Genomic DNA, 19595 nt, shown 5'->3' with positions numbered 1-19595 from the left:
GAATGGGGTGTCTCCTCCGACGGCGCCGACACCTGATTGGATGGATATGTGGAAGGTTTTAAATGATAATGTTAATTCCTTGCATAAAAGGTTAGATAAAGCTGAAGCCTCAGGACAGTCAGGGTCCCAACCCGTGCCTGATCCTATGTCGCAGAGGCCGTCAGGGTCTCAGAAGCGCCCACTATCCCAAATTGTAGACACAGATACCGACATGGATTCTGACTCCAGTGTCGATGACGAGGATGCAAAGTTACAGCCAAAGTTGGCTAGATCACTCCGATATATGGTTATAGCAATTAAGGATGTTTTGCACATCACAGAGGAAACCCCTGTCCCTCACACAAGGGTTTATATGTATAAGGGAAAGAAACCTGAGGTAAGTTTTCCCCCATCACACGAACTGAATGAGTTGTGTGAAAAAGCTTGGGAATCTCCAGATAAAAAAAAATGCAGATTTCCAAACGGATTCTTATGGCGTATCCTTTCCCGCCAACGGACAGGTTACGATGGGAATCCTCCCCTAGGGTGGACAAAGCTTTAACACGCTTATCCAAAAAGGTAGTCCTGCCGTCCCAGGATACTGCTACCCTGAAGGATGCTGCGGATCGCAAACAGGAGGGTACCCTGAAGTCCATTTATACACATTCAGGTACCTTGCTCAGACCGGCAATCGCATCGGCCTGGGTCTGTAGCGCTGTAGCGGCATGGACTGATACCTTATCAGAGGGGTTGGATACCCTAGATAGGGATACTGTTTTATTGACCCTGGGGCATATTAAAGACACTGTCCTTTATATGAGAGATGCTCAAAGAGACATTAGTCTACTGGGTTCTAGAATAAATGCTATGTCAATTTCTGCCAGAAGGGTCCTGTGGACTCGGCAATGGACAGGTGATGCCGACTCAAAAAGGCATATGGAGGTTTTACCTTACACGGGTGAGGAATTGTTTGGGGAGGGTCTCTCGGACCTGGTCTCCACAGCTACTGCTGGAAAGTCAAATTTTTTGCCATATGTTTCCTCACAGCCTAAGAGAGCACCGTATTATCAAATGCAGTCCTTTCGATCACAGAAAAACAAGAAAGTCCAAGGTGCGTCCTTTCTTGCCAGAGGCAGGGGCAGAGGAAAGAAGCTGCACAACACAGCTAGTTCCCAGGAACAGAAGTCCTCCCCGGCCTCTACAAAATCCACCGCATGACGCTGGGGCTCCACAAACGGAGCTAGGCCCGGTGGGGGCACGTCTTCGAAATTTCAGCCACAAGTGGGTTCACTCCCAGTTGGATCCCTGGGCAATAGAGATTGTGTCTCAGGGATACAAGCTGGAATTCGAGGAGATGCCCCCTCACGGATACCTCAAATCGGCCCTGCCAGCTTCCCCCCACGAGAGGGAAATAGTGTTAACTGCAATTCACAAATTGTATCTTCAACAGGTGGTGGTCAAGGTTCCCCTCCTTCAACAAGGAAGGGGTTATTATTCGACCATGTTTGTAGTCCCGAAACCGGACGGTTCGGTCAGACCCATGTTGAATTTAAAATCCCTGAACATATACCTGAAAAGGTTCAAGTTCAAGATGGAATCGCTGAGAGCGGTCATCGCAAGCCTGGAAGGGGGGGATTTTATGGTGTCTCTGGACATAAAGGATGCATACCTTCATGTCCCCATTTATCCACCTCATCAGGCGTACCTCAGATTTGTGGTACAGGATTGTCATTACCAATTTCAAACGTTGCCGTTTGGTCTCTCCACTGCACTGATAATATTTACCAAGGTAATGGCGGAAATGATGGTACTCCTGCGAAAGCAAGGAGTCACAATTATCCCATACTTGGACGATCTCCTCATAACAGCGAGATCGAGAGACCAGAAAAGGGTTTATCTCCCGATAGAGAAAGTTCAGGAACTCATGACACTGGTCAGGAACCTATTAAAACCAAAACAGGTGTCAGTGCATCACTGCACTCGTGTCCTGGGAAAGATGGTGGCATCATACGAGGCCATTCCCTTCGGCAGGTTCCATGCGAGGACTTTTCAATGGGACTTACTGGACAAGTGGTCCGGATCACATCTTCAGATGCATCGGTTAATCACCCTATCCCCCAGGGACAGGGTGTCACTACTGTGGTGGCTACAGAGCGCTCACCTTCTCGAGGGCCGCAGATTCGGCATTCAGGACTGGGTCCTGGTGACCACGGACGCAAGCCTCCGAGGTTGGGGTGCAGTCACACAGGGAAGAAATTTCCAAGGTCTGTGGTCAAGTCAAGAGACTTGCCTTCACATCAACATCCTGGAACTAAGGGCCATATACAACGCCCTATGTCAAGCGGAGACCCTGCTTCGCGACCAACCGGTTCTGATTCAGTCAGACAACATCACCGCAGTGGCTCATGTAAACCGCCAAGGCGGCACAAGGAGCAGAGTGGCGATGGCGGAAGCCACCAAGATTCTTCGCTGGGCGGAGAATCACGTAAGCGCACTGTCAGCAGTGTTCATCCCGGGAGTGGACAACTGGGAAGCAGACTTCCTCAGCAGACACGACCTCCACCTGGGAGAGTGAGGACTTCATCAGGAAGTCTTCGCACAGATTACAAGTCGGTGGGAACTGCCACAGGTGGACATGATGGCATCCTGCCTCAACAAAAAGCTACAGCGGTATTGCACCAGGTCAAGAGACCCTCAGGCGATAGCTGTAGACGCCCTGGTGACACCGTGGGTGTTCCAGTCGGTCTATGTATTGCCTCTCATACCCAAGGTGCTGAGGATAATAAGAAAAAGAGGAGTGAGAACAATACTCATTGTTCCAGATTGGCCACGAAGGACTTGGTATCCAGATCTGCAAAAATGCTCACAGAGGACCTGTGGCCTCTTCCTCTAAGACAGGACTTGTTGCAACAGGGGCCCTGTCTGTTCCAAGACTTACCGCGGCTGCGTTTTACGGCATGGCATTCCGGATGAGGTCATTCCTACGCTGATAAAGGCTAGGAAGGACGTGACAGCTCAACATTATCACCGTATATGGCGAAATTATGTTGCTTGGTGTGAGGCCAGGAATGCTCCTACGGAGGAATTCCAGCTGGGCCGTTTCCTTCACTTCCTACAGTCCGGAGTGAATTTGGGCCTAAAATTGGGTTCTATTAAGGTCCAGATTTCAGCCCTATCCATTTTCTTTCAAAAAGATTCGGCTTCTCTACCTGAAGTTCAGACGTTTGTGAAGGAAGTGCTGCATATTCAGCCCCCTTTTGTGCCTCCAGTGGCACCTTGGGATCTTAACGTGGTGTTGAGTTTCCTGAAATCCCACTGGTTTGAACCACTCAAAACGGTGGAGTTGAAATGTCTCACGTGGAAGGTGGTCATGCTATTAGCCTTGGCTTCGGCTAGGCGTGTGTCAGAGTTGGCGGCTTTGTCACATAAAAGCCCCTATCTGGTTTTCCATGCGGATAGAGCAGAATTGCGGACCTGTCCACAATTTCTGCCGAAAGTGGTTTCATCCTTTCATATAAACCAACCTATTGTGGTGCCTGTTGTTATGAGCCACGGCTGTGGCTCATTCCTGTTTTGCAGTTTTGTTCTGTATTTCATGTTATACTTCTGTTTATGTTCCCCGTGGGTGTCATGGGGTGCTCGGAGCTCACCCTTAAGGAGGGGATACTGTTATGAACCACAGGTAGTGGTTCATTCCTATTTTATGTTTATTTAGTTGTCTTGCATGCCAGGATTTCCCATTGCTCTGTTTTGGATTACTCTTGTCTGCTGCCGCTGGTGAGTCTGTGCAATTGCAGCTTGTTCCCATGTGTTCAGCCTCATCTGGCTGCTGATTGCATCTTGTCAGCTTAGTCGTGCAGCAGGCCAGCTGCAAGAGATAATTAATTAGGCCTCTCTGATATATGCTGGCTCACTGCAGTTAGCAGATGCTGATGATATTCCTTGGGTTGCAGTCTGCTTTAAGTTTGAGCTGGTTCCTGTCAGTCCCTGTGTGGATTCCTGTGTCAGTCCCTGTGTGGATTCCTGTGTCAGTCCCTGTGTTGATTCCTGTGTCAGTCCCTGTGTCTGATCCCGTGTCCTACCCTGAGTTCCAGTGGATTCTGCCTGTCCTCCAGTTCTGAAAGTCGGTGTCGGCAGCTTCCTGTTTGCCTATGTCAGTTGCAGAAAGTATCCAGTCCTGCTCAAGCCGGTTGTTCCTGTCCTCAGTGGTCCTGTACTCAGAGATTTGTCATCTTTTCCTGGAGTCTGACTGAGCACCTTTAACGTCCTGTGGTGTTCGTGAGTCACGGCGCAGCCGTGTGTTGCGGCTTGTCCGCTTACTGTTTATTATTTAGTATATTTGTGTCCTGGAGCTTTTGCGGAGGATTCCGCTCTCCCTGATCCACTCTGGTATCCAGCGGTGCTGGATGGGAGTAACGGATCGGTGGATCTTTGGTTGTCCTTTTCCCTGGCGGCTAGTCCGCACATACCTTTTGATTTAGTTAGTTGGCTTGTGGCCCCTGGCCTGGTTGCTTAGTCAGAGGGCCCCTTGTTATCACCCTGTCTCGGATTTCCCTTTGTCTCCCATTAAGACCTGAGGGGGCATCGGGGTTGGGCAGACATAATCCGCCCTTCGAACGCGGCTGCCATGGGCTCAAGCAACCATAGTCTCGCAGGGGATTTCTGATAACACGGGCGAGACAACGGAGTTGGGGCGCCAGGGGTTACTAGGCTTTCCTGCTCCCACAACCAGCATATCTTCCCAGTACTCTGACCTCAGCCATACGATCTCCTCTGGTCAGAAGTACTGGAATCATAACATTATCATCAGCCATACCACAAAAAAGAAATAAAACTTTTTTTTTCTTTTTTGGCCCAGTCCAGTGTCTAGTCTAGAATCCAGTCCTGTCTAGAATTCAGTGTGCTGAATCCAGTCCGGTGTTTAGAATCCAATCCAGTCCGGTGTTTAGAATCCAATCCAGTCCGGTGTTTAGAATCCAATCCAGTGTTTAGAATCCAGTCCGGTGTTTAGAATCCAGTCCGGTGTTTAGAATCCAGTCCGGTGTTTAGAATCCAGTCCGGTGTTTAAAAAAAAAAAAAGTCTTGTTTTGTTTAGCAAAATTTAGTCTTGCCTTGTCTTGCCTTGCCTTGTCTTGCCTTGCCTTGTCTTGCCTTGCCTTGCCTTGTCTTGCCTTGTCTTGTCTTGTCTTGTCTAGTTTTAAATCCTCCTATGTCTACTATGCAAGCCCTGCAGGCATCTCTCGCAGCCCTGAACTCTGTATTCAGTGCTTTGAGACCAGAGCGACTAGAAGTTTTGCAGCAATCCCTAAAGCAACTGCAAAACCTTCTGACTAAAATCTTGCTTATTTTGCCAGAAGTCGTTGAGAGTACATCTATCTCTAAAGAGACTCTTGTTCACAGTATGGTGACAAGAGAATCCTCTGGTTTAATTGAAGAGAAAAAGTTTAAAAGTTTTCTGCGGCCCAGGCTCTCAGAAGAGGAGCGTCTGCGTCGCAGAAACTTAAACTTATGCCTATATTGTGGGGGTTTAGGCCATTATCTGCAGACCTGTGAGTTGCGCAAGCCAAAGTGTGGTGACGAGTCTTGCCCTCTGGCCAAGTTGAGTCATGATACAAGACCTACTCCTGTCTCTACTGTGGCAGAGGTACTTGTCACACAACCCACACAAAAAAGCTCTCTGTCCTATAATTGGGGTCCTTGGGCAAGGGAGCCCCATTATAGATTCAGGAATCAAAAGAGAATGTTTCTCTCCTCTCTTGAGGTTCCTGTGGAAGCGGAGTTGCAAGTCCCTGGAGTGGTGCCCGTAGCCCAGGGTCCTGGAGTGGTGCCCGTAGCCCAGGGTCCTGGAGTGGTGCCCGTAGCCCAGGGTCCTGGAGTGGTGCCCGTAGCCCAGGGTCCTGGAGTGGTGCCCGTAGCCCAGGGTCCTGGAGTGGTGCCCGTAGCCCAGGGTCCTGGAGTGGTGCCCATAGCCCAGGGTCCTGGAGTGGTGCCCGTAGCCCAGGGTCCTGGAGTGGTGCCCGATGCCCAGGGTCCTGGAGCGGTACCCGATGCCCAGAGTGCTGGAGCGGTACCCGATGCCCAGAGTGCTGGAGCGGTACCCGATGCCCAGAGTGCTGGAGCGGTACCCGATGCCCAGAGTGCTGGAGCGGTACCCGATGCCCAGAGTGCTGGAGCGGTACCCGATGCCCAAGCTTATAGAGGGACATCAAATATTGTAGCTCAGGTTTCCATACCAGAAGGGGTCTCAGAAGCTGTTACCCCAGGTAGGGACTTGGGGAGCGCAACCTCAGAAAGGGTATCTAAAACCATAGTTCTTGAAGGGAACTCGAGAAGCAAAACCCCAGAAGGGATCTTTGAAGTAATATCCCCAAGTGGGGTCTCGAGAGACGCAGCCCCAAAGAAGGGTCTAGAAGTCGCTTCCCCAGGAAAGAACTTAAGAAGCATAGCATTAGTGGAGGATCTGAACGTTATTGCTTCAGCAAAAGTCCCGGAAGTCATAGTCCCGGGAGAACTTTCGATTATTATCGACTCAGAGAGGGAGGCCGATGGCCCGATCCCAGTCAGGGAGGCCAACGACCCGGTCCCAGTAAAAGAATCCGAGGTGCTGGCCCCAGCGGGGTTCCCGGAGGCCACTGCCCCAGCGGGGTTCCCGGAGGCCACTGCCCCAGCGGGGTTCCCGGAGGCCACTGCCCCAGCGGGGTTCCCGGAGGCCACTGCCCCAGCGGGGTTCCCGGAGGCCACTGCCCCAGCGGGGTTCCCGGAGGCCACTGCCCCAGCGGGGTTCCCGGAGGCCACTGCCCCGGGTGGGGTTCAGAAAGTCACTGCCCCGGGTGGGGTTCAGAAAGTCACTGCCCCGGGTGGGGTTCAGAAAGTCACTGCCCCGGGTGGGGTTCAGAAAGTCACTGCCCCGGGTGGGGTTCAGAAAGTCTCAGCCCCGGGTGGGGTTCAGAGAGTCTCAGCCCCGGGTGGGGTTCAGAGAGTCTCAGCCTCGAGTAAGGTCAATAGTGACCAGGTCCTAGCAAAGCACTCCAGTCAGTCAGATGAGAAGGAAACAGATCCTGACTCTGATATCTCAACATCCATAATCTTTGATGGGGACTTAGCCCAATTTCTGGCGCTTTACAAACACTATTACATTATTATGTTGTCTAGACCATTTCTGGGCATCACTCCAGAGAACCTTGTGCTCTATCTTATTTATTCTTTTAGAGGAGAGCCTTTTGAGTGGGCGACCAGCCTAATGAAAGCTGAAGATCCCATTCTTCAGGATCCCCCAGCATTCAGTGATGCAATTATTAAAAGATATGGTTCCAAAGAAATTGGTTCAGGTTCCTCTAAGTCACCCGTCTTGTCTGCTGAGAGTCCACAAAATACTGTAAACTCGGCACAGGAGTCTCAGCCCGTTGTTGTGACTGCAGGATGTGCTTTTCTGACTACTTCTTCTAATAATAGTACTTTACCAGAAAGTTCAGCTCCCAAGGGTAAGAGACCTGTCTCTGATTTGAACGCAGCCTTGCTGGGTGGTACCATCAGTTCAGACAATGTTTGGGGAATTACCTTGGTCAGACCTAAAGAGCTTTGTAAAAAGAAGAGGAAGAAAAATAAATAATTTTTTGACTCTTGCCTTGATAAAAAAAAAAAAAAAAGATTTTTTTTCCCTTGTCTTGTGTCCAGTGGCCACCATCAAGGGGAGGGCACTGTTACAAGCTGTGGTTGCAGCTTGTTTCTGTTTTCGTGTCTGTTAGACCAATGTGTCAGGTTTTTTTTTTTGTATCCCTTGTTCTGGATAGTCTGAATTTTGGGGTCTTTTGACCCCTCCTCAAGGGGGGGGTACTGTTATGAGCCACGGCTGTGGCTCATTCCTGTTTTGCAGTTTTGTTCTGTATTTCATGTTATACTTCTGTTTATGTTCCCCGTGGGTGTCATGGGGTGCTCGGAGCTCACCCTTAAGGAGGGGATACTGTTATGAACCACAGGTAGTGGTTCATTCCTATTTTATGTTTATTTAGTTGTCTTGCATGCCAGGATTTCCCATTGCTCTGTTTTGGATTACTCTTGTCTGCTGCCGCTGGTGAGTCTGTGCAATTGCAGCTTGTTCCCATGTGTTCAGCCTCATCTGGCTGCTGATTGCATCTTGTCAGCTTAGTCGTGCAGCAGGCCAGCTGCAAGAGATAATTAATTAGGCCTCTCTGATATATGCTGGCTCACTGCAGTTAGCAGATGCTGATGATATTCCTTGGGTTGCAGTCTGCTTTAAGTTTGAGCTGGTTCCTGTCAGTCCCTGTGTGGATTCCTGTGTCAGTCCCTGTGTGGATTCCTGTGTCAGTCCCTGTGTTGATTCCTGTGTCAGTCCCTGTGTCTGATCCCGTGTCCTACCCTGAGTTCCAGTGGATTCTGCCTGTCCTCCAGTTCTGAAAGTCGGTGTCGGCAGCTTCCTGTTTGCCTATGTCAGTTGCAGAAAGTATCCAGTCCTGCTCAAGCCGGTTGTTCCTGTCCTCAGTGGTCCTGTACTCAGAGATTTGTCATCTTTTCCTGGAGTCTGACTGAGCACCTTTAACGTCCTGTGGTGTTCGTGAGTCACGGCGCAGCCGTGTGTTGCGGCTTGTCCGCTTACTGTTTATTATTTAGTATATTTGTGTCCTGGAGCTTTTGCGGAGGATTCCGCTCTCCCTGATCCACTCTGGTATCCAGCGGTGCTGGATGGGAGTAACGGATCGGTGGATCTTTGGTTGTCCTTTTCCCTGGCGGCTAGTCCGCACATACCTTTTGATTTAGTTAGTTGGCTTGTGGCCCCTGGCCTGGTTGCTTAGTCAGAGGGCCCCTTGTTATCACCCTGTCTCGGATTTCCCTTTGTCTCCCATTAAGACCTGAGGGGGCATCGGGGTTGGGCAGACATAATCCGCCCTTCGAACGCGGCTGCCATGGGCTCAAGCAACCATAGTCTCGCAGGGGATTTCTGATAACACGGGCGAGACAACGGAGTTGGGGCGCCAGGGGTTACTAGGCTTTCCTGCTCCCACAACCAGCATATCTTCCCAGTACTCTGACCTCAGCCATACGATCTCCTCTGGTCAGAAGTACTGGAATCATAACACCTGTGGCTACTACTGACTTGGAGGATTCCGAGTTACTTGATGTGGTCAGGGCTTTGAAGGTTATGTAGCCAGAACGTCAGAAAACAGAGTCTTTGTTTATCCTGTATGCTTCCAACAAGCTTGGTGCTCCTGCTTCAAAGCTGTCACAACTGAGGGCCTGAGCTGACGGGAGGCAGCCTCAGTTGTAGGGGCTGAGATGTAACGGAACCTGGGAGGTTGTATCAGACCCCTAGACATGTAAGTAACATGTAGAATAACTGCCCGAAGGCGTGACCACGACAACCAGGATAAAAGTCAATGATGTTTATTATGACATACTCCGTAACACAGCAGCAAATAAGAAAACATAAAACTCAGCAGGGAAATAATACAGTTCCTGGGTACTACAGGGTGGCAAGGGCCACAGGGCTCTGGTAGTATGAGATAGTTCTTATAATCTTCTAGTTGGAAAGTCCTTACCAGGCCCGACTGTAGCAATGGAGATAGCCCAGGATCGTACCAGCTGGTGTTCCAGGAAGAGCTGGGCTGCTGTGGATAAAACGGCTGCTGTGGATACTGGCTGGAACCAGACTGATGTTGGCACGGAGTGGATACTGGCTGGAACCAGTTAAATAATAAATGTAGCTTGAGAGCGATGAAATATGAAATGATATATGGAGCTTGAGAGCGGTGAAATAATAATACTGGTGATAAATGGTAATCTGTAGAAAAGGGTACCGGCACTTTAAGAAGAGCTGATCTCTGCTGGAAGCTGATTGCTGTAAGCAGGTGGATCTATGGCTGGAAGCAGATGAATCCAAGAGGATAGGAGAGTCAGGCTACACCGCAGGTGGAATGCTGGTGCGGGTCTCTTTAGTGGAGGTTTGGAGATAGGAACTGGAACCTGGAAAACAACCACAGGAGAGAGACAAACTGGAACTAGGTTTGACAACCAAAGCACTGACGCCTTCCTTGCTCAGGCACAGATTACTTATACCTGCAGCAAGGAAGGGATTGGCTAGGCAATTATGCAGATTAACATTGCAAACAGCAGATTGGTGGAAATGAACAGATGACAGAATCCAAGATGGCTGCGCCCATGCAGACACTTGGAGGGAAGTTTGGTTTGTAATCCATGTGGGAATTAAAACAGTAATGGCGGCGCCGGCCACAGGAGACAGGAGACGCCAGACTGATAAGTGCACATTTAACCACGCGGGCACAGCGGAGGCCGCGGCTGACGTAATCACCACTCTGACATTCTGCATGTAGAAACTCAGGAACAGCGGCGGAGGCCGCGGGAGACGCCATTCCGGATGTAACAGGCATTGCGGTGACCGCGTCTCAGAGTGACAGGAGAGGAGGCAGGAATGTGGACATCAGTATAACAGATGGGATCCGGTCCTGGAACGCTGAGCCAGCCTTAGGAGGCATCTGAAGGGTAAGTAATGGCGTCCAGATACCCGGATCATGACAAAAGCAAACTATTGCGCGCTGGATCTGTATCAGATTTAGGAGCGCTGTCATCTAAGTCTCCTTTTCTGATTTTTTTTATCCAGTTAAAGCAGTTCTCAGAACTAGGTCTGGTTATTTTCCTAAGGTGGTCTCTAAGTTTCTGTCACGATCCGGGTATCTGGACGCCATTTCTTACCCATCAGATGCCTCCTAAGGCTGGCTCAGCGCTCCAGGACCGGATCCCATCTGTTATCCTGATGTGTACATTCCTGTATCCTTTCCTGTCACTCTGGGACGCTGTCACAGTAAACGCCATATTACACCTGGCATGGCGTCTCCCGCGGCCTCCGCCGCCGTCCCTGAACTTCTGCATGCAGAGTGTCTGAGTGGCGATTACGTCAACCGCGGCCTCCGCTGTGTCCACGTGGTTGGATGTGCATCTGTCAGCCTGGCGCCTCCTGTCTCCGGTGGCCGGCGCCGCCATTACTGTTTTCATTACCACATGGATTACAAACCAAACTTCCCTCCAAGTGTCTGCATGGGCGCAGCCATCTTGGATTCTGTCAGCTGATCATTTCCACCAATCTGTTCTCAGTATTGATAATCTGCATAATTGCCTAGCCAATCCCTTCCTTGCTGCAGGTATAAATACACTGTGCCTGAGCAAGGAAGGCATCAGTGCTTTGGTTGTCAAACCTAGTTCCTGTTTGTCTCTCTCCTGTGATTGTCTTCCAGGTTCCAGCTCCTGTCTCAAGACTTCCACCATAGAGACCCGCACCAGCATTCCACCTGCGGTGTAGCCTGACTCTCCAATCCATTGTGGATTCATCTGTTCCCAGCTACAACTTTACCTGCTTCCAGCTCAGCTTCCAGCAGAGTACAGCTTCCCTTAAAGGGCCGGTGTCCTTTCTACACTTTACCACTCTCCACCGGTATTATTATTTCTCCGCTCTCAAGTTCTACATTTCAGTTCATATTTCATCGCTCCCAAGTTCATTTATTATTTAACTGGTTCCAGCCAGTATCCACTCCGTGCTAACAACAGTCTGGTTCCAGCCAGTATCCACAGCAGCTGTTTTATCTTCAGCAACCCAGCTTTTCCTGGAACACCAGCTGGCACAATCCTGGGTTATCTCCATTGCTACAGTCGGGCCTGGTAAGGACTTTCCATCTAGAAGATCATAAGAACTATCTCACACTACCAGTGCCCTGTGGCTCCTGCCATCCTGTAGTACCCAGGAACTGTATTTATTCTTTGCTGACTTTTACGTTTTCTTTTACTGCTGCTGTGTTGCGGAGTTGTCATAATAAACATCATTGACTTTTATCCAAGTTGTCGTGGTCACGCCTTCGGGCAGTTATTATTCATGTTACTTACATGTCCAGGGGTCTGATACAACCTCCCAGGTTCCGGTACATCTCAGCCCCTACAACTGAGGCTGCCTCCCGTCAGCTCAGGCCCTCAGTTGTGACAGTAAGCACTGACCTAATGAATCCAGCCGGAGACCAGGATCAAGCGGCCAGGCCGATGCAAGAACTGGCAGCCCGACTAGAACATCAGGAGGCTGCACAGGGCCACATCATCCGCTGTCTCCAGGATCTCTCTACTCGGCTGGATGGGATTCAGACAACTCTCCGTGGATCAGGCGCGTCTGGTGCGTCAACCACAGTGACTCCAGCTATAACCCCACCCACCTTACCCATTTCTGCTCCACGTCTTCATCTTCCAACGCCAGCAAAATTTGACGGATCTCCAAGATTCTGCAGGGGATTTCTCAACCAGTGTGAGATTCAGTTTGAGCTACAACCTGGCAATTTTCCCAGTGACCGTACAAAAATTGCCTACATTATTTCTCTTCTCAGTGGCTCAGCCCTTGATTGGGCATCACCGTTATGGGAGAGGTCCGACACCCTGCTATCTTCCTACACTGCCTTCGTGTCAACATTCAGGCGCATCTTCGACGAGCCAGGCCGGGTAACCTCAGCTTCATCCGAGATTCTCCGTTTACGCCAGGGGTCACGTACTGTAGGACAATATCTGATACAGTTCCAGATCCTGGCATCCGAACTGGCATGGAACGACGAGGCCCTGTATGCTGCATTCTGGCATGGCTTATCTGAGCGTATTAAAGATGAGTTAGCTACCAGAGACTTACCTTCTAAGTTAGATGAGCTAATCTCACTCTGCACGAAAGTTGATTTACGTTTCAGAGAGAGAGCAACTGAGCGTGGAAGATCATCTGCTCCAAAATCTTCTGCTCCTCCTCCTCGTCAACTGTCACCATCTAAAGATGAGCCCATGCAACTTGGCCGTTCCCGTTTAACTCCTGCTGAGCGCCGAAGACGTCTCTCCGAGTTTCTCTGTCTCTATTGTGCAGCTCCGTCTCACACCATTAATGCCTGTCCCAAACGTCCGGGAAACTCCAAATCCTAGCTCGCCAAGGAGAGGGCCGGCTAGGAGTAATGATCTCCTCTCCATCTCCTCAAGATTGTAATCTCCCAGTCTCGCTTCAAGTTGCTCAACGTTATCGGAACGTCATTGCCCTCCTTGATTCCGGAGCAGCTGGGAACTTTATTACCGAAGCCTATGTTAAACGGTGGTCCCTACCCACCGAGAGACTTCCTTCGTCCATTTCTTTAACTGCCGTGGATGGCAGCAAAATTTTTGATGCAGTTATTTCTTTAAGGACTCTACCAGTTCGTCTGAGAGTGGGAGTTCTTCATTCCGAACTTATTTCTTTTTTAGTGATTCCAAGAGCCACACATCCTGTGGTCCTGGGCCTTCCATGGCTCCGTCTTCACAATCCTACAATTGATTGGACGACTACGCAAATCCTGGCATGGGGTTCCTCCTGTGCTGAGACATGTTTGTTTAAAGTATTGCCTGTCTGTTCTTCCTCCCCCAGGTCGTCTGATGTTCCACCTCCTCCATATCAAGATTTCACGGATGTGTTCAGTAAAGCTTCTGCTGATATCCTTCCTCCTCATAGAGAATGGGACTGTCCGATTGATCTCGTTCCAGGGAAGGTTCCACCTCGAGGCCGAACTTATCCGTTGTCTCTGCCTGAGACGCATTCTATGGAGGAATATATTAAAGAGAACCTAGCAAAGGGGTTCATTCGACCTTCTTCTTCTCCAGCCGGCGCAGGCTTCTTTTTTGTAAAAAAGAAAGATGGTGGTCTGCGGCCGTGCATCGACTACAGAGGTTTGAACGACATTACCATCAAGAACCGTTATCCTTTACCCCTGATTACTGAGCTCTTTGACAGAGTTAGCGGAGCTACCATCTTTACAAAGCTGGACTTGCGAGGTGCATACAATCTCATCCGGATCCGTGAGGGTGACGAGTGGAAGACCGCCTTTAACACCCGTGACGGACTTTATGAGTACCTCGTCATGCCCTTCGGATTGAGCAATGCTCCAGCTGTCTTCCAGCATTTTGTCAATGAGATCTTCAGAGACATTCTATACCGTCATGTCGTGGTCTATCTAGACGATATCCTCATTTTTGCCAACGATTTAGAGGAACATCGTTTTTGGGTTAAAGAGGTTCTGTCCCGTCTCCGTGTCAATCATCTCCATTGCAAATTAGAAAAATGCGTCTTTGAAGTCAAGTCCATTCCGTTTCTAGGGTACATTGTGTCCGGTTCCGGACTAGAGATGGATCCTGAGAAACTACAAGCAATCCAAAATTGGCCGGTACCCTTAACCCTCAAAGGGGTCCAGAGGTTCTTAGGGTTCGCCAACTATTACCGAAAGTTTATACGAGACTTTTCCACCATTGTGGCGCCTATTACTGCTTTCACTAAGAAGGGTGCTAACCCGTCCAAGTGGTCTGAAGAAGCCATGCAAGCATTTCATCTTTTAAAACAAAGGTTCATCTCTGCGCCTGTTCTGAAACAGCCTGACATCGACTCTCCTTTCATCTTAGAGGTGGATGCCTCCTCCGTTGGAGTAGGAGCGGTGTTATCTCAGAGGGCTAAAGATGGCCATTTACACCCTTGCAGTTTCTTCTCCCGGAAGTTCTCCCCAGCTGAGCGCAACTATGCCATTGGCGACCAGGAGTTGCTAGCCATCAAGCTCGCTCTAGAAGAGTGGAGGTATCTGTTGGAGGGAGCTTCTCATTCAATCACCATACTTACAGACCACAGGAACCTTTTATACCTGAAGGGCGCACAATGTCTCAACCCTCGTCAGGCCAGATGGGCACTTTTCTTTTCCAGGTTCGACTTTAAACTCCAGTTCTGTCCGGGCTCTCAGAATCGCAAGGCCGATGCCCTTTCCCGCTTATGGGAGCAAGAAAATGAGTCAGAGTCTTCAGACAAGCATCCTATTATAAATCCGTTGGCATTCTCCACGGTAGGGATGGACTCTACGCCCCCATCAGGGAAAAGTTTTGTGAAGCCGATGCTAAGGAAGAAGCTCATGCATCGGGCCCATGCTTCCCGTTTTGCCGGACATACAGGTATCCAAAAAACCCTGGAGTTTATCTCTAGGTCCTATTGGTGGCCAACTCTGAAAAAGGACGTCTTGGAGTTTATTGCATCTTGCCCAAAGTGTGCCCAACATAAAGTATCCCGCCAGTCGCCTGCGGGGCAACTGGTTCCACTATCCGTTCCCCGTCGACCATGGACCCACTTGTCGATGGATTTCATTACAGACTTACCCATGTGCAACAAGTTCAATACCATCTGGGTGGTAGTTGACCGGTTCACCAAGATGGCACACTTCATTCCTCTCACCGGTCTTCCGTCAGCTTCCAAGTTGGCTCAAGTATTCATACAAGAGATCTTCCGACTCCACGGTCTTCCTGAAGAAATTATCTCAGATCGAGGAGTTCAATTCACAGCCAAATTCTGGCGAAGTTTATGTCAAGTCCTCCAAGTCAAGCTAAAGTTTTCCACGGCTTACCATCCTCAGACCAATGGTCAAACCGAGAGGGTGAATCAGGACTTGGAGGCCTTCCTCCGCATCTATGTGTCCTCCTCTCAAGATGACTGGGTTCAATTACTTCCCTGGGCCGAGTTCTGTCATAACAACCAGTATCATTCTTCATCTGCTTCAACACCATTCTTCACTAACTTTGGATTCCACCCTAAAGTCCCTGAGTTTCAACCGCTTCCAGCAACTTCTGTTCCCGCAGTGGATATCACCTTGCATCAGTTTGCCAATATCTGGAAGAGCGTACGATCAGCTCTGCTCAAGGCATCGTTCAGGTACAAGAAGTTTGCGGATAAGAAGCGTCGAGCAGTTCCTGCTCTCAAGGTGGGTGATCGGGTATGGTTATCCACAAAGAATTTGAGGTTAAGAGTTCCCAGTATGAAGTTTGCACCTCGCTATATCGGTCCTTTCAAGATTGAACAAGTCATCAATCCTGTTGCTTACAGACTCCAGTTGCCTCCCTTCTTAAAAATACCCAGGACATTCTATGTTTCCCTGTTGAAACCGCTGATCTTGAATCGGTTTCATTCCTCACTTCCTCCAACTCCGAAAGTCCAAACTCAACGAGGCGTTGAGTATGAAGTGGCCAAGATCCTGGACTCACGTCACCGTTACGGTCAACTACAATATCTTATTGACTGGAAGGGTTATGGTCCTGAGGAACGTTCATGGACCAATGCTTCTGATGTCCATGCTCCTGCCTTGGTCCGGAGATTCCATTCCAAGTTTCCTCAAAAGCCAAAGAAGTGTCCTGGGGCCACTCCTAAAGGGGGGGGTGCTGTCACGATCCGGGTATCTGGACGCCATTTCTTACCCATCAGATGCCTCCTAAGGCTGGCTCAGCGCTCCAGGACCGGATCCCATCTGTTATCCTGATGTGTACATTCCTGTATCCTCTCCTGTCACTCTGGGACGCTGTCACAGTAAACGCCATATTACACCTGGCATGGCGTCTCCCGCGGCCTCCGCCGCCGTCCCTGAACTTCTGCATGCAGAGTGTCTGAGTGGCGATTACGTCAGCCGCGGCCTCCGCTGTGTCCGCGTGGTTGGATGTGCATCTGTCAGCCTGGCGCCTCCTGTCTCCGGTGGCCGGCGCCGCCATTACTGTTTTCATTACCACATGGATTACAAACCAAACTTCCCTCCAAGTGTCTGCATGGGCGCAGCCATCTTGGATTCTGTCAGCTGATCATTTCCACCAATCTATTCTCAGTATTGATAATCTGCATAATTGCCTAGCCAATCCCTTCCTTGCTGCAGGTATAAATACACTGTGCCTGAGCAAGGAAGGCGTCAGTGCTTTGGTTGTCAAACCTAGTTCCTGTTTGTCTCTCTCCTGTGATTGTCTTCCAGGTTCCAGCTCCTGTCTCAAGACTTCCACCATAGAGACCCGCACCAGCATTCCACCTGCGGTGTAGCCTGACTCTCCAATCCATTGTGGATTCATCTGTTCCCAGCTACAACTTTACCTGCTTCCAGCTCAGCTTCCAGCAGAGTACAGCTTCCCTTAAAGGGCCGGTGTCCTTTCTACACTTTACCACTCTCCACCGGTATTATTATTTCTCCGCTCTCAAGTTCTACATTTCAGTTCATATTTCATCGCTCCCAAGTTCATTTATTATTTAACTGGTTCCAGCCAGTATCCACTCCGTGCTAACAACAGTCTGGTTCCAGCCAGTATCCACAGCAGCTGTTTTATCTTCAGCAACCCAGCTTTTCCTGGAACACCAGCTGGCACAATCCTGGGTTATCTCCATTGCTACAGTCGGGCCTGGTAAGGACTTTCCATCTAGAAGATCATAAGAACTATCTCACACTACCAGTGCCCTGTGGCTCCTGCCATCCTGTAGTACCCAGGAACTGTATTTATTCTTTGCTGACTTTTACGTTTTCTTTTACTGCTGCTGTGTTGCGGAGTTGTCATAATAAACATCATTGACTTTTATCCAAGTTGTCGTGGTCACGCCTTCGGGCAGTTATTATTCATGTTACTTACATGTCCAGGGGTCTGATACAACCTCCCAGGTTCCGGTACATCTCAGCCCCTACAACTGAGGCTGCCTCCCGTCAGCTCAGGCCCTCAGTTGTGACAGTTTCACCTTAACAAAGAAATTGTAATCCCGGCTTTTCAGGTGTCGGGACTTTCTTTGGGAGAAGCGTCACTGGACGTAGTCCGTGCATTAAGAATCTATGTGGATCGTACCAGTGCCATCAGAAAGACAGATCTTTTCATTCTCTACGGATTTCATAAGAGGGGATGGCCTGCTACTAAACAGACGCTAGCAAGATGGCTTCAAATGACGATTTCAGAAGCATATTCTCGAGCTGATCTCCCTGTTCCGGCCAGAGGCGGATTGGCCATAGGGTTTACAGGGAAGATTCCCGGTGGGCCGACGCACCCGTGGGGCCTGTTTTGTTTGAGGTCATGTGGTCCTTTTTATAGACATAATGAATAAGATGCAAAATAATTTGCATATATGAAAATTACTTTGCCACTTAGCCTGTGATTGCAGATGATCTAGTGGATGCGCTGTCTGCCTGCTTGGCTGACATATAAGATTGAGTGAATTGTGATTAGGATACGGTTGGTGTAATAAGCAAGAAAATATATCTTTCTAAAGAACGATATAGTTTCCTAAATTCTGTAGGTGTATCATATAATGTGCTCATAATATTTAATTTTAGTTCTTTTTAACTTCCCCCTTGATGCTGGACATGCCCACTATCTGGAAAGTCTTGGGGGGGAGGGTGCTGCTGCCATGGCTCATGGCTAGACCTTACACCTCTGGTGCTGCCCATGTGGGGCCACTAGTACAAATTTTTCCAGGGCCGCTTTTTGTTCCCAATCCGCCCCTGGTTCCGGCTAATGTCTCTGCTCACTCTACACGTAAGGTAGGTCCTTTATGGGCAGCACAACATGGTGCTTCAGCAGAACAGATATGTAAGGCAGCCACATGGTCTTCCATTAACACATTCATTAGACATTATGCCTTGGATACTTTAGCCTCTCATGACGCTAAATTCGGGCGACAGGTTCTCCTGTCTAATCAGGAGCGTCCCTACCACTAAAAATTGCTTTTAGAAGTCCCAATGTTATCCTGTGGATAACCTGTGGACCCTGCCGAAGAAATATACATTATGGTAAGAACTTACCGTTGATAACGGTATTTCTCCTATGTCCACAGGTTTCCACAGGGATTCCACCCTGATGCACTTGATTTGAGAATCTTTATACTCACTAACCTCTTCCCTCTTGTATGGAAGGGTGTGCATGTGTGTCCTTCTCGCCTGAATAGGGTTCTACATAATGCGCCTGCCTAAATGCTGTGGGATACAACTGATTTGCCTGAGCCAGTGGGCGAGGATATATGGACGAGCCCGTTGCATCCTGGGAGGCCAGAAAGCTTGTGATCGTTTGGTGCCAATCCGATGTCGCTCCATCATATCCCAATGTTATCCTGTGGAAACCTGTGGACATAGGAGAAATACCGTTATCAATAGTAAGTTCTTACCATAACGTATATATTCACCCCCCGTGCTATGAAGCTCCTCAAAAGTTCTGGTGCAACCAATTACCTTCAGAAGTCACATAATTAGTGAAATGAAGTCCACCTGTGTGCAATTTAAGTGTCACATGATCTGTCAGTATAAACACACCTTTTCTGTAAGGCCCCAGAGGCTGCAACACCACTAAGCTAGAGGCATCACACCAGAGCCGGCGCAACCCGCTCAGCAGCTCCTGCAAAGCAGGGAGGCGCTGGTCGGAAGAGGCGCTCTCCCCGCTCTGCTGTTGCTGCTGGCTCCCGGCTGCGGCTGCGTCTGTCACACTGTATGACAGACGCAGGAAACATGAAGCGCGGCTCCGGCTCCCACCCTCCTGCTTCTACCCCCTCCTCCCCAATGAACTCTCCCGCACAGAGCCGGATTTCCACCCCCTGCCGCCCACCGCAGATCCGATCTGATCTGCGGTGCTGCGGTCCCTGCTCTCCGCTGTACATATATACAAAGCCGGCGCCGCATACTCATGGAGCTACGGGACAGCTGAGTGACGGCTCAGCTGTCCAATAGCATGTGAAACAGCAGCCTGCGGCTCAGTCATTGGCTGGGCGCGCAGGCTGCACAGAAGAGAGAAGAAGGAGGAGGGCT

Source organism: Pseudophryne corroboree, chromosome 1 (assembly GCF_028390025.1).
Source record: "Pseudophryne corroboree isolate aPseCor3 chromosome 1, aPseCor3.hap2, whole genome shotgun sequence".
In the NCBI taxonomy this organism is placed as follows: domain Eukaryota; kingdom Metazoa; phylum Chordata; class Amphibia; order Anura; family Myobatrachidae; genus Pseudophryne; species Pseudophryne corroboree.
The sequence above is the reverse complement of the archived record's forward strand: the minus strand, read 5'-3'. Positions refer to the sequence as shown.